The 12,417-nt window shown below is 44.7% G+C and overlaps 1 long non-coding RNA gene across 1 annotated transcript; it reads right to left on the bottom strand.

Annotated features, from left to right (window-relative positions):
* Positions 1-198: 198 nt before the first annotated feature.
* Positions 199-11,120, bottom strand: LOC135526371 (uncharacterized). Its single transcript, XR_010453289.1, has 3 exons — positions 10,963-11,120; positions 1,165-1,214; positions 199-1,083 (listed from the first exon to the last, which is right to left on the bottom strand). It is a non-coding gene; the product is annotated as an uncharacterized LOC135526371 (long non-coding RNA).
* Positions 11,121-12,417: the final 1,297 nt, after the last annotated feature.

Here is a 12,417-nt window from a genome sequence, read left to right as displayed (position 1 = left end):
TTGAACTTGTTTAACCTGTTCAACAAGTCTGTCTGTACATATTAGAGTCGGGCGTGGTCACAACCCTTGTTTACTGGCTGCCTTTACTAGTTGGGGCGGTAAAGTTGAGCTCTGCTTGGCAGAGTTGGAAACTGCACTAGTGTTTCACAGTTTATACTTTGAGGACGGAACATAGAAAATGAGACAGTTGATACCAAATGTTGTCGCGATACTTTTTATTTACCATCAGTTAGGATTCCATGGCATACAACATTTTCAATATGTTTTCATTCATCATGCCATCAGAAATATAAAGGAAATTGCTCACTTGACATTTTCTGTCACTGTAAAGATAAATGTATACATCTGATACATCTACAAGAGCCTCACATGGAAGTCAAGGGCATTCCTCACCAATATAAACTCTGAGTTACACTTAATGAGTGTATGCCAGAGCCTGTCTTTGTGTCTGTGTTGTATTCTGCCTGTAACCCCACTTGTTAAAAAAAGAGAAGCATTTATACATACTGATGGTCCTAACAACATCTATTGTTCAGCACTCCCCAGCAGTTGTCTTGCACAGGGAAACTGAAGACCCACGATACCACATCCTAAACCCTGGGTAGAGGGGCTCGGTGAATGTGTTGTGGAAAGTGTGTAGGTGGTTCAGCGTGTCAGAGGAGACACTGTAGAAGGACAGAGTGCCGGCAGGCCAGTCCAGAAACACTCCTACTCTGTAAGAGCTAGAGGAGGGTGCAGGTACAGTAATGTTCTCCTTGTTGTGCCTGGCGTTGAAGTAGTCATCATAACAACTGAGACTCCAGGACATGTCATTATGTCCAATTCCACACTCATACCCTAATCCTCTCCTGCAGATTCCTTTATATGTCACTCCTATACGAATCTCTTGCCCAGTCCACTCTACCTCCCAGTAACAGCGCCCAGACAGGCCCTCTCTACACAGCACTTGTGACCATTTTTCAAATCTCTCTGGGTGATCAGAATACAACTGTTCCTCTTCCGCTCGTCTCACTTTTCTGTTCCCCTCAAACAGAATGAGCTTTCTGTGAGCTGTGTTTGGGTCCAGTGTGAGTTCACAGGCATCTAATGAAGTAGAACAAGACCAGTTAACATTATTATGACAGGTAGCCGTTTAGCACCCCAAATCCCGCAATCAAGACTTACATTTCTTCAGTGTTGACTGTAAACCGCACTCTGCACCATGGTCCACACTGCTGGAAAAGTAGCATTATGAGTAGGATTATCACTGCTAGGGTTGCAAATGACCCCAACCATGTGTGTTTGTCTTCATTTAAGGAGCCACATTCACTTTATATATGTTCAAATTCTATTTACACTATATAATGAGTGTAAAAAATGATATTGTTTGCTTATTTTAAGAATATTCATTTGCATTTTATTTGACAGGGTCTTATAGCATCCCCATGTGAAGTGTAACCAACTGCTCTTAATTTAAAACAAAACATTATTTAGCTAGTTCAAAACATGCTCTATGGTAGATGCATTGCTAAATATAACGAAGAACAACTGTTTGAATGAAACAAAAACACCTTAGGTAAGTAAAAAAAAGAAAAAAAAGCTTGAACTTGTAAAAAATAAAAGTCCCTGTAAATGTTTCTCTTTGCCCAATGTCATCTCCTTCATACTGTAGAAACCACATGACTTCTTGTCATTCCTTTTGTATGGTGTCATGTTTCATATCATGTAGGCCAATGGTGTTGTGTTGGCATTTCATGATCAAGACATTCCTGATCATGTCAGCTAACTCTTTACTTAAGACATAAGACATACACCTTAAAATGCATTATGATGTGGTCACAATGCATTAAGACTTGTCATAAGTATCTATAAAGTTCTTATAATGTGTAAGTATTGTAGCAACCCTCGTAAATGTATTGGCCCTGTTTTTATGGACGTTCCATTATGTTGTTGTTGGCCATGCAATTGAGAGGGTTACTCAAGTATCACGGGTGCAGCCTGACTGTCAGCCTGTTATCTGCCAACTACAGGAATGGCAGGAATGTTTCTGTGTTCTTATGGTTGGTGGAGCTAGTTCAGTTTTATTGCAATGCATTGCTATTGTTCTCTCTCTTATGTCCTGACGAGTTTGAGATGCTGTGCTGTTGACTCTTACATTAAAAAGAGCTGTTTTTTTTGGTGTGGACTACAGTCAAACATTACACTGTGCATAACTAATAAACTGTTTAATTTGAGAATTCTACAAGAGGTTCTGGACCTTCTTTCACTCATGCATTTATGACTTAGTACTGTCGTTACAGTTATACTGAATCAAGGGCAGGCTATTATCAGTTATTTTTAACTGGTAAAAAAATTGCCACACCGAAAGACATGAGTTGACTCAACCTCCAAAGAAAATGACCGAAATGGCCTTAACTGCAGGATTCAGAGATATGGCATGTCTTGCTCTTTTATGCCAGTGGAAAAATGTCTCCACTTTGTGGTGGCAAAGGTTTAATAGTCTTATCTTATTCTCCCCATTCCTCTGATCAAATTGATATATGATTCCCTCTCCAAAAAAGTAGCTTCACATCTTTATGTGTTGTTGTATGGGATATATGCAATAGAATGTTCGCAGGCTGCTTAAGGAATGTTGAGACAAGTTGGAATGTTCACATGCCCATTGAAAATGACTGTATTGGGCCTCCCAAGTGGCGCAGCGGTCTAAGGCATCATGACTAGACCTGGGTTCAATCCCAGGCTGTATCACAACCAGCCGTGATCGGGAGTCCCATAGGGTGGCGCACAATTGGCCCAGCATTGTTTGGGTTAGGGGAGGGTTTGGCAGGTGGGCTTTACTTGCTCATTGTGCTCTAGCAACTCCCTGTGGTGGGCTAGGCACCTGCAGGCTGACCTGATTGTCAGTTGAACAGTGTTTCCTCTGACACATTGGTGTGGCTGGCTTCCGGGTTAAGTGGGTGGGTGTTAAAAAGTGCAGTTTGGCGGGTCATGTTTTGTAGGACGCATGACTCAACCTTCGCCTCCTGACTCATTGGGGAGTTGCAGCAATGAGACAAAATCAAAATTGAGGAGAAAAGAGGATAAAATACAACATACATTTTTTTAAATGACTGTATCAAACAACAATGGAATATTCTATTGGGTGGATCGCATCTTAAAAAAACATGATATTTGGTTAATTTTGGCCATCAGATGAAATTATTTACTTAAACTGTCTTATCATTGAAACAACAATGTTAGAAATAACTAAATTATTGGCACCCTTGATAAAGGTCAGCAAACTGTCAAATATATAATACGGACTGTAAAATATATAATACAAATACTAAGCTATATAGTATGCATCAATGGGGTGAAGGGCGGCAGGTAGCCTAGTGTTTAGAGCATTGGGACAGTAACTTAAGGGTTGCTAGATTGAATCCGCGAGCTGACAAGGTAAACATCTGTTGTTCTGCCCCTGAACAAGGTAGTTAACCCACTGTATCTAGGCCATCATTGTAAATAAGAATTTGTTCTTAACTGACTTACCTGGTTAAATTAAGGTAAAATAAAAAAGGAGGGGGGGGGGAAATCAGCCCATCCTGTCACTGAGTAGCTTACGAGAAACCACCCTCTGTATCCCTATAACTACAGGACTTGCTAACAGACTAGTAGATCAAGTTTCTTTGCGATGTGGTCACGCAAGTTGAACAGAATGATCCACATCCCCTTGGAAACCAAACAGCTATTGACGAGACCTATCCTACTCAGACAGAAGCAATCATCTCAGAGGTGATCCTGTGGAATGCACTGTTTGCTCATTCAAGACAAACTGACTGCATTCACAATCCATCCTGGCAGGGATCAGAGGAAGAATTCACTGCCTGGGAGAGCTCTAATAGACTTTACTTTCCTGGACTGAGAACTGAGAGAGATGTGGTTATAGCTCCTTCGGCTGTGAGCTACTATGGCTTGCTGGCCTATGCACTATTGTCGAGAGAGACAACCAAAATCTTTTTCCTCTGTCCATCCCAGCTCCATCCCATCCTAACAGAATCATGGTCATAATTACCTGTGAGGACACTGAGATCCGGGACCTTAGTTATTAAAAAGAAAAATGTGTTGTTGTATATTTGTAGTATTCTTTTTATACACTGAACAAAAATATGAACGTGACATGTAAAGTGCTGGTCCCATGTTTCATGAGCCAAAATAAAATATACCAGAAACATTCCATACTCTCAAAAAGCATATTTCTCAAAAACGGTTGTGCACAAATTTGTTGACATCCCTGTTAGTGAGGTTTTTATCCTTTGTCAAGATAATCCATCCACCTGACAGGTGTGACATATCAAGAAACTGATTAAACAGCATGATCATTACACAGGTGCGCCTTGTGCTGGGGACAATAAAAGGCCACTTTAAAATGGTCAGTTTTGTCAAGCAACACAATGCCACAGATGTCTCAAGTTTTGACGGTGCATGCAGATGGCATGCTGACCAAAAACAGTTGAATGAATAGTGTTTTTGGTACACTTCTGGAACAATGATGCTAATATTTTACAAGTAATATATATATTGCAAACCTGTCTGAATTGGTTGTGTTCTCTGCGTAACTAAACTCTTTTTCAGGACCCTGTCTTTCACAGATAATTCATAAAAATCCAAATAACTTCACAGATCTTCATTGTAAAGGGTTTAAACACTGTTTCCCATGCTTGTTCAATGAACCATAAACAATTAATGAACATGTACCTGTGGAACTGTCATTAAGAGACTAACAGCTTACATATGGTAGGCAATTAAAGTCACAATTATGAAAACTTAGGACACTAAAGAGGCCTTTAGACTGATTCTGAAAAACACCAAAAGAAAGACGCACAGAGTCCCTGCTCATCTGTGTGAACGTGCCTTAGGCATGCTGCAAGGAGGCATGAGGACTGCAGATGTGGCCAGGGCAATGAATTGCAATGTCCGTACTGTGAGAAGCTTAAGACAGCGCTACAGGGAGACAGGACGCACAGCTGATCACCCTCGCAGTGGCAGACCATGTAACGACGTTCTTCGTTTGTCGAAAGAGAGTCGGACCGAAATGCAGCGTGTTGGTTACTCATATTTATTAGTGAAACAAATAACGGAACTATACATGAAATAACGAATAAATACAAAAACAACAAACGGAACGTGAAACCTATTACAGCCTGACTGGTGAACACTAACACAGAGACAGGAACAATCACCCACGAAATACAAAGCGAAACCCAGGCTACCTAAATACGGTTCCCAATCAGAAACAATGAGAATCACCTGACTCTGATTGAGAACTGCCTCAGGCAGCCAAACCTATGAAACACACACCCCTAATCAGCTACAATCCCAATAACTAAAAACCCCCACTAAATATAACAAACAATAAACCCATGTCACACCCTGGCCTGACCAACTAATAAACTAAAACACAAAATACTAAGACCAAGGCGTGACAGAACCCCCCCCTAAGGTGCGGACTCCCGAACGCACCTCAAAACCATAGGGAGGGTCCGGGTGGGCGTCTGTCCATGGTGGCGGTTCCGGCTCCGGACGTGGACCCCACTTCATAAATGTCATTGTTCCTCCCCTTCGCGTCCTGGGATGATCCACCCTCGCCGCCGACCATGGCCGAATAGTCCTCACCCAGAACCCTACATAACAGAGGAGCAGCTCGTGACTGAGGGGCAGCTCGGGACTGAGGCAGCTCGGGACTGAGGGGCAGCTCGGGACTGAGGGGCAGCCCAGTACTGAGAAGAAGCCCAGTACTGAGATGAAGCCCAGCCAGGCAGTTGAATCCGGCAGATCCTGGTTGACTGGCGGATCCTGGCTGACTGGCTGATCCTGGCTGACTGGCGGATCCTGGCTGACTGGCAGATCCTGGCCGACTGGCGGATCCTGGCTGACTAGCAGATCTGGCAGATCCTGGCTGACTGGCGGATCTGGAAGAGTCTGGTTGACTGGCAGATCTGGAAGAGTCTGGTTGACTGGCAGATCTGGAAGAGTCTGGTTGACTGGCAGATCTGGAAGAGTCTGGTTGACTGGCAGATCTGGAAGAGTCTGGCTGACTGGCAGATCTGGAAGAGTCTGGTTGACTGGCAGATCTGGAAGAGTCTGGCTGACTGGCAGATCTGGAAGAGTCTGGTTGACTGGCAGATCTGGAAGAGTCTGGCTGACTGGCAGATCTGGAAGAGTCTGGCTGACTGGCAGATCTGGAAGAGTCTGGCTGACTGGCAGATCTGGAAGAGTCTGGCTGACTGGTAGATCTGGAAGAGTCTGGCTGACTGGCAGATCTGGAAGAGTCTGGCTGTCTGGCAGATCTGCAGGAGTCTGGCTGACTGGCAGATCTGGAAGAGTCTGGCTGTCTGGCGGATCTGGAAGAGTCTGGCTGACTGGTGGCTCTGGCTGCTCCATGCAGACTGGCAGCTCTGGCTGCTCCATGCAGACTGGCAGCTCCTTGCAGACTGGCAGCTCTAGCTGCTCCATGTAGACTGGCAGCTCCTTGCAGACTGGCAGCTCTAGCTGCTCCAGGCAGACTGGCAGCTCTGGCTGCTCCATGCAGACTGGCAGCTCCTTGCAGACTGGCAGCTCTAGCTGCTCCATGCAGACTGACAGCTCTGGCTGCTTCATGCAGATTGGCAGCTCCTTGCAGACTGGCAGCTCTAGCTGCTCCATGCAGACTGGCAGCTCTGGCTGCTTCATGGAGACTGGCAGCTCCTTGCAGACTGGCAGCTCTAGCTGCTCCATGCAGACTGGCAGCTCTGGCTGCTCCATGCAGACTGACAGCTCTAACTGCTCTATGCAGACTGACAGCTCTGGCTGCCCCATGCAGACTGACAGCTCTGGCTGCTCTATGCAGACTGGCAGCTCTGGCTGCTCCATGTAGACTGGCATCTCTAGCTGCTCCATACAGGCAGGAGGCTCCGGCAGCGCTGTAGAGGAGGAAGGCTCTAGAACCGCTGAACAGGTGGGAGACTCCGACAGCGCAGGAGAGGGAGAAAGCGCTGGCTGCGCTGAACATGCGAGGCGCACTGAAGGCCTGATGCGTGGTGTTGGCACTGGTGGTATTGGGCCGAGGACACGCACAGGAAGCCCAGTGCGGGGAGCTGCTACCGGAGGGCTGGGGTGTGGAGGTGGTACTGGATAGACCGGACCGTGCAGGCGCACTGGAGCTCTTGAGCACCGAGCCTGCCCAACCTTACCTGGTTGAATACTCTCGGTTGCCCTGCCAGTGCTGTGAGGAGAAATAGCCCGCACTGGGCTATGTAGGCGAACCGGAGACACCGAGCGCAAGGCTGGTGCCATGTAAGCCGGCCCAAGGAGACGCACTGGGGACCAGATGCGTAGAGCCGGCTTCATGGCATTTGGCTCGACGCTCAATCTAGCCCGGCTGATACGCGGAGCTGAAATGTGCCGCACCGGGCTATGCACCCGCACTGGGGACACCGTGCGCACCACTGCATAACACGGCGCCTGCCCGGTCTCTCTAGCCCCCCGATAAGCACAGGGAGTTTGCGCAGGTCTCCTACCTGACGCAGCCATACTCCCTGATAGCCCCCCCCCCAAGAAATGTTTGGGGCTTCGCTCTGCGCCGCCGTGTCTTTTTTCCGACTCCATTCTCCTATAGCCCTCTTCGTAATATCCATACTGTACTCCATTCTGGGCTGCTCCTGTTCCCATCCACGTCGCCGTGCTGCCTCCTCATACCAGCGCCTCTCCGCTTTAGCCGCTTCTAGTTCCTCCTTAGGGCGGCGATATTCACCAGGCTGAGCCCAGGGTCCTTTTCCTTCCAGCTCCTGTTTCCTCTTCGCCTGCTGCACCTTTGGGTGGCTACACTCCCCTGGTTTAGCCCAGGGTCCTCTCCCGTCAAGGATTTCCTCCCATGTCCAGAAATCCTTAATACGCGGCTCCTCTTTGGGCTGCTCCTCTTTGGGCTGCTCCTGCCTGTTGACACGCTGCTCGGTCCGTGTGTGGTGGGTGATTCTGTAACGACGTTCTTCGTTTGTCGAAAGAGAGTCGGACCGAAATGCAGCGTGTTGGTTACTCATATTTATTAGTGAAACAAATAACGGAACTATACATGAAATAATGAATAAATACAAAAACAACAAACGGAACGTGAAACCTATTACAGCCTGACTGGTGAACACTAACACAGAGACAGGAACAATCACCCACGAAATACAAAGCGAAACCCAGGCTACCTAAATACGGTTCCCAATCAGAGACAACGAGAATCACCTGACTCAACAAACAATAAACCCATGTCACACCCTGGCCTGACCAACTAATAAACTAAAACACAAAATACTAAGACCAAGGCGTGACAGACCATGTGTAACAACACCTGCACAGGATCGGTACATCTGAACATCACACCTGCGGGACAGGTACAGGATGGCAACAACAACTGCCCGAGTTACACCAGAAACGCACAAACCTTCTATCAGGGCTCAGACTGTCCGCAATACCCTGAGAGAGGCTGGACTGAGGGCATGTAGGCCTGTTGTAAGGCAGGTCCTCACCAGACATCACCGGCAACAACGTCGCCTATGGGCACAAACCCATTGTCGAAGGACCAGACAGAACTGGCAAAAAGTGCTCTTCACTGACGAGTCGCGGTTTTGTCTCACCATGGGTTATGGTCGGATTCAAATTTATCATCGAAGGAATGAGCGTTACACCGAGGCCTGTACTCTGGAGCGGGAGCGGTTTGGAGGTGGAGGGTCCGTCATGGTCTGGGGTGGTGTGTCACAGCATCATCGGACTGAGCTTGTTGTCATTGCAGGCAATCTCAACGCTGTGCGTTACAGGGAAGACATCCTCCTCCCTCATGTGGTACCCTTCTTGCAGGCTCATCCTGACATGACCCTCCAGCATGAAAATGCCACCAGCCATACTGCTCGTTCTGTGTGTGATTTCCTGCAAGACAGGAATGTCAGTGTTCTGCCATGGCCAGCGAAGATCCCGGATCTCAATCCCATTGAGCACGTCTGGGACCTGTTGAATCGGAGGGTGAGGGCTCGAGCCACTCCCCTCAGAAATGTCCGGGAACTTGCAGGGGCCTTGGTGGAAGAGTGGGGTAACATCTCAGCAATAACTGGCGAATCTGGTGCAGTCCATGAGGAGGAGATACACTGCCGTACTTAATGCAGCTGGTGGCCACACCAGATACTGAATGTTACTTTTGATTTTGACACCCCCTTTGTTCAGGGACACATTCCATTTCTGTTAGTCACATGTCTGTGGAACTTGTTCAGTTTATGTCTCAGTTGTTGAATCTTGTTATGTTCATACAAATACTTACACATGTTAAGTTTGCTGAAAATAATCGCAGTTGACAGTGAGAGGACGTTTCTTTTTTTTGCTGAGTTCATGATACTTCTTTAGTTATCGCTAGGAATATTCCAACTATTATTGAAAGAGTTGTGGCCATGTCAGCCCAATCTAATTTAAACCAATGGAACTGGTTGGCGGCCATATTGGAGAATACAATTTGTGTACCCTATGGTTAAATCAATAATAGTAATGCGTTATTGTTTAGACTTCCCTAGCTTTATGAAAGTTTGGTGGACTCATTATGAAAGCATTTTATAAAATTACCTTTACCTCTGGGTGTAATGCATTCCTATGGGATTTCATATAGGGAGCAATGTCGTGGCTCATTTCATGTCACATTTTATAATATGTAGCTCAGTTGGTCGAGCATTGCAGGGTTGTGGGTTTGATTGCCACGGGTAACGAGTACGAAAATTAATGCACTCACTATTGTAAGTCGCTCTGGATAAGTGTCTGCTAAAATGTAAATAATGTTTACACAATTTATAGAATATTGCATATCTATTTTAATCAATAAACATCAGTGAATGCTCCTCAAACATGTAATTGTTTTAATGTAATACATTTGAAACTACTTCAAATGTATTACATTTTACCACTATTCCGGTAATATTTAGCTAAATAGATATAACTGACGTCCCATCATTTTGTGTTTTCCTCATTGTAAAACACATTTTATTCCATTATTGGTCTTATTACACCAATTATTTATTCAGTTATGGCCATGCAAAATCAATGCAGTTCCTCCACTTTGAAGTTAATGGATGCTAGGAATGAATATAGACAGAATCTATGATGACTCTGTATACTGTAGCAACAAACAAACAGAAACTTCCCCAATGGGTTTCCTAATTCAGTGTGAAATTTGGTGTAGGTATCATCTAGGGTACCATGAGATAATAGAGCACATCCTAATACTCACCATTCTGGCTCGATGTTCCCCAAAATGCATACATGTATGACATTTGACCCCCCCACCCCCCAAGGTGGGCCCATAGAGATGCCATTACCATTCAAATTGTTTCATACCTTCATTTGTGTTAGATTATGAAGTTAATAACATATCAAATTACCTTAGGTTTGAGAAGATTGTTTCCCTGATAATACTACATTTCATTTCATACCCTCAATCCTATTGGCCCAGCTAACAGCATAGGGGTCATAACATATAACGCAGTGATAAGCACATTTAGCTACCTTCAATATGTGGATATCATACCAAAATATAACTTACAGACATGGACCCTAATGACAATCATCATTAGACTTTGCCACCACAAATATGTGAAATTTAGACTAAGGACTATATGGAGTGTGGTGCCGTCTGTAGATTATGAAGTGTGTTGCTGTTATAATTCTGTCATGTTTTACTGTACGTTGGCTTTGAGTTATCCTGTTTTAACCCCCTATCCTAAACCTCAACTCTAACAACAACTCAGAATAACCTTGATGGTTAAGTTTAGGCATTATTTCAGATATGTTGGTTAAGTTTAGGGATTAGGGTTAAGTTTAGGCATTAATTGTGAGCGGTTAAGGTTAGGGTTGAGGTTTAGGATAGGGTTTAAAACAGGAAAACTCAAATTACAAAACAAGTGCCCAGCCACACACACACACACAATCTCTCTCTTTCTCTCTTACTTGTGCAGTCTTTCACCCTCTCTGTCCTCTTCTAAACTCTCCATATTCTTCCTCTTATGAGTGTGGAACACTGATAAAAATGTGACTGTACGGAAAACAAATCTTTTATCAATGTGACATTCTCTGCCTCCATCGCCAAGTTGAACTTGTTCATCCAGTTTACATGACAATGATGGCTTACTGCAAACTGTGTATGAGTAACTACCTCTGTTGTTTCAAATCAAATCAAATTTGATTTGTCACATGCGCCGAATACAACAGGTGTAGAACTTACCGTGAAATGCTTACTTACAAGCCCTTAACCAACAATGCAGTTCAAGAAATAGAGTTAACAAAAGAGGAGGAAGCCCCCCCCCTTGTTTATATAGTATAAAAACAGGGGGGGGGGGCTTCCTCTGATGTCAGGAAGCTTGGCTCCAATGATGTACTGGGCCGTACGCACTACCTTCTATAAATCCTATTATTTATCCTGATACCAGTCACTTTCTCCTAATCCTTGCCTACATGTACAGTTGAAGTCGGAAGTTTACATACACGTAGGTTGGAGTCATTCAAACTAATTTTTCAACCACTCCACAAATTTGTTGTTAACAAACTATAGTTTTCTACTTTGTGCATGACACAAGTCATTTTTCCAACAATTGTTTACAGACAGATTATTTCACTTATAATTCACTGTATCACAATTCCAGTGGGTCAGAAGTTTACATACACTAAGTTGACTGTGCCTTTAAACAGCTTGGACAATTCCAGAAAATTATGTCATGGCTTTAGAAGCTTCTGATAGAATAATTGACATAATTTAAGTCAATTGGTGATGGACCTGTGAATATATTTCAAGGCCTACCTTCAAACTCAGTGCCTCTTTGCTTGACATCATGGAAAAATCTAAACAAATCAGCCAAGACCTCGTTTAAAAAAACTGTAGACCTCCACAAGTCTGGTTCATCCTTGGGAGCAATTTCCAAACGCCTCAAGGTACCATGTTCATCTGTACAAACAATAGTACGCAAGTATAAACAGCATGGGACCACGCAGCCGTCATACCACTCAGGAAGGAGACGTGTTCTGTCTCCTGGAGATGAACGTACTTTGGTGCGAAAAGTTCAAATCAATCCCAGAACAACAGCAAAGGACATTGTGAAGATGCTGGAGGAAACAGATACAAAAGTATCTATATCCACAGTAAAACAAGTCCTATATCAACATAACCTGAAAGGCCGCTCAGCAAGGAAGAGGCCACTGCTCCAAAACCGCCATAAAAAAGCCAGACTACGGTTTGCAACTGCACATGGAGACAAAGATCATACTTTTTGGAGAAATGTCCTCTGGTCTGATGAAATACAAATAGAACTGTTTGGCCATAATGCCCATTGTTATGTTTTGAGGAAAAAGGGTGAGGCTTGCAAGCCGAAGAACACCATCCCAACCGTGAAGCACAGCATCAAGTTGTGG

The sequence above is a fragment of the Oncorhynchus masou genome, chromosome 32 (assembly GCF_036934945.1).
Source record: "Oncorhynchus masou masou isolate Uvic2021 chromosome 32, UVic_Omas_1.1, whole genome shotgun sequence".
In the NCBI taxonomy this organism is placed as follows: Eukaryota; Metazoa; Chordata; class Actinopteri; order Salmoniformes; family Salmonidae; genus Oncorhynchus; species Oncorhynchus masou.
This window is presented reverse-complemented; position numbering and strand designations above follow the sequence as displayed.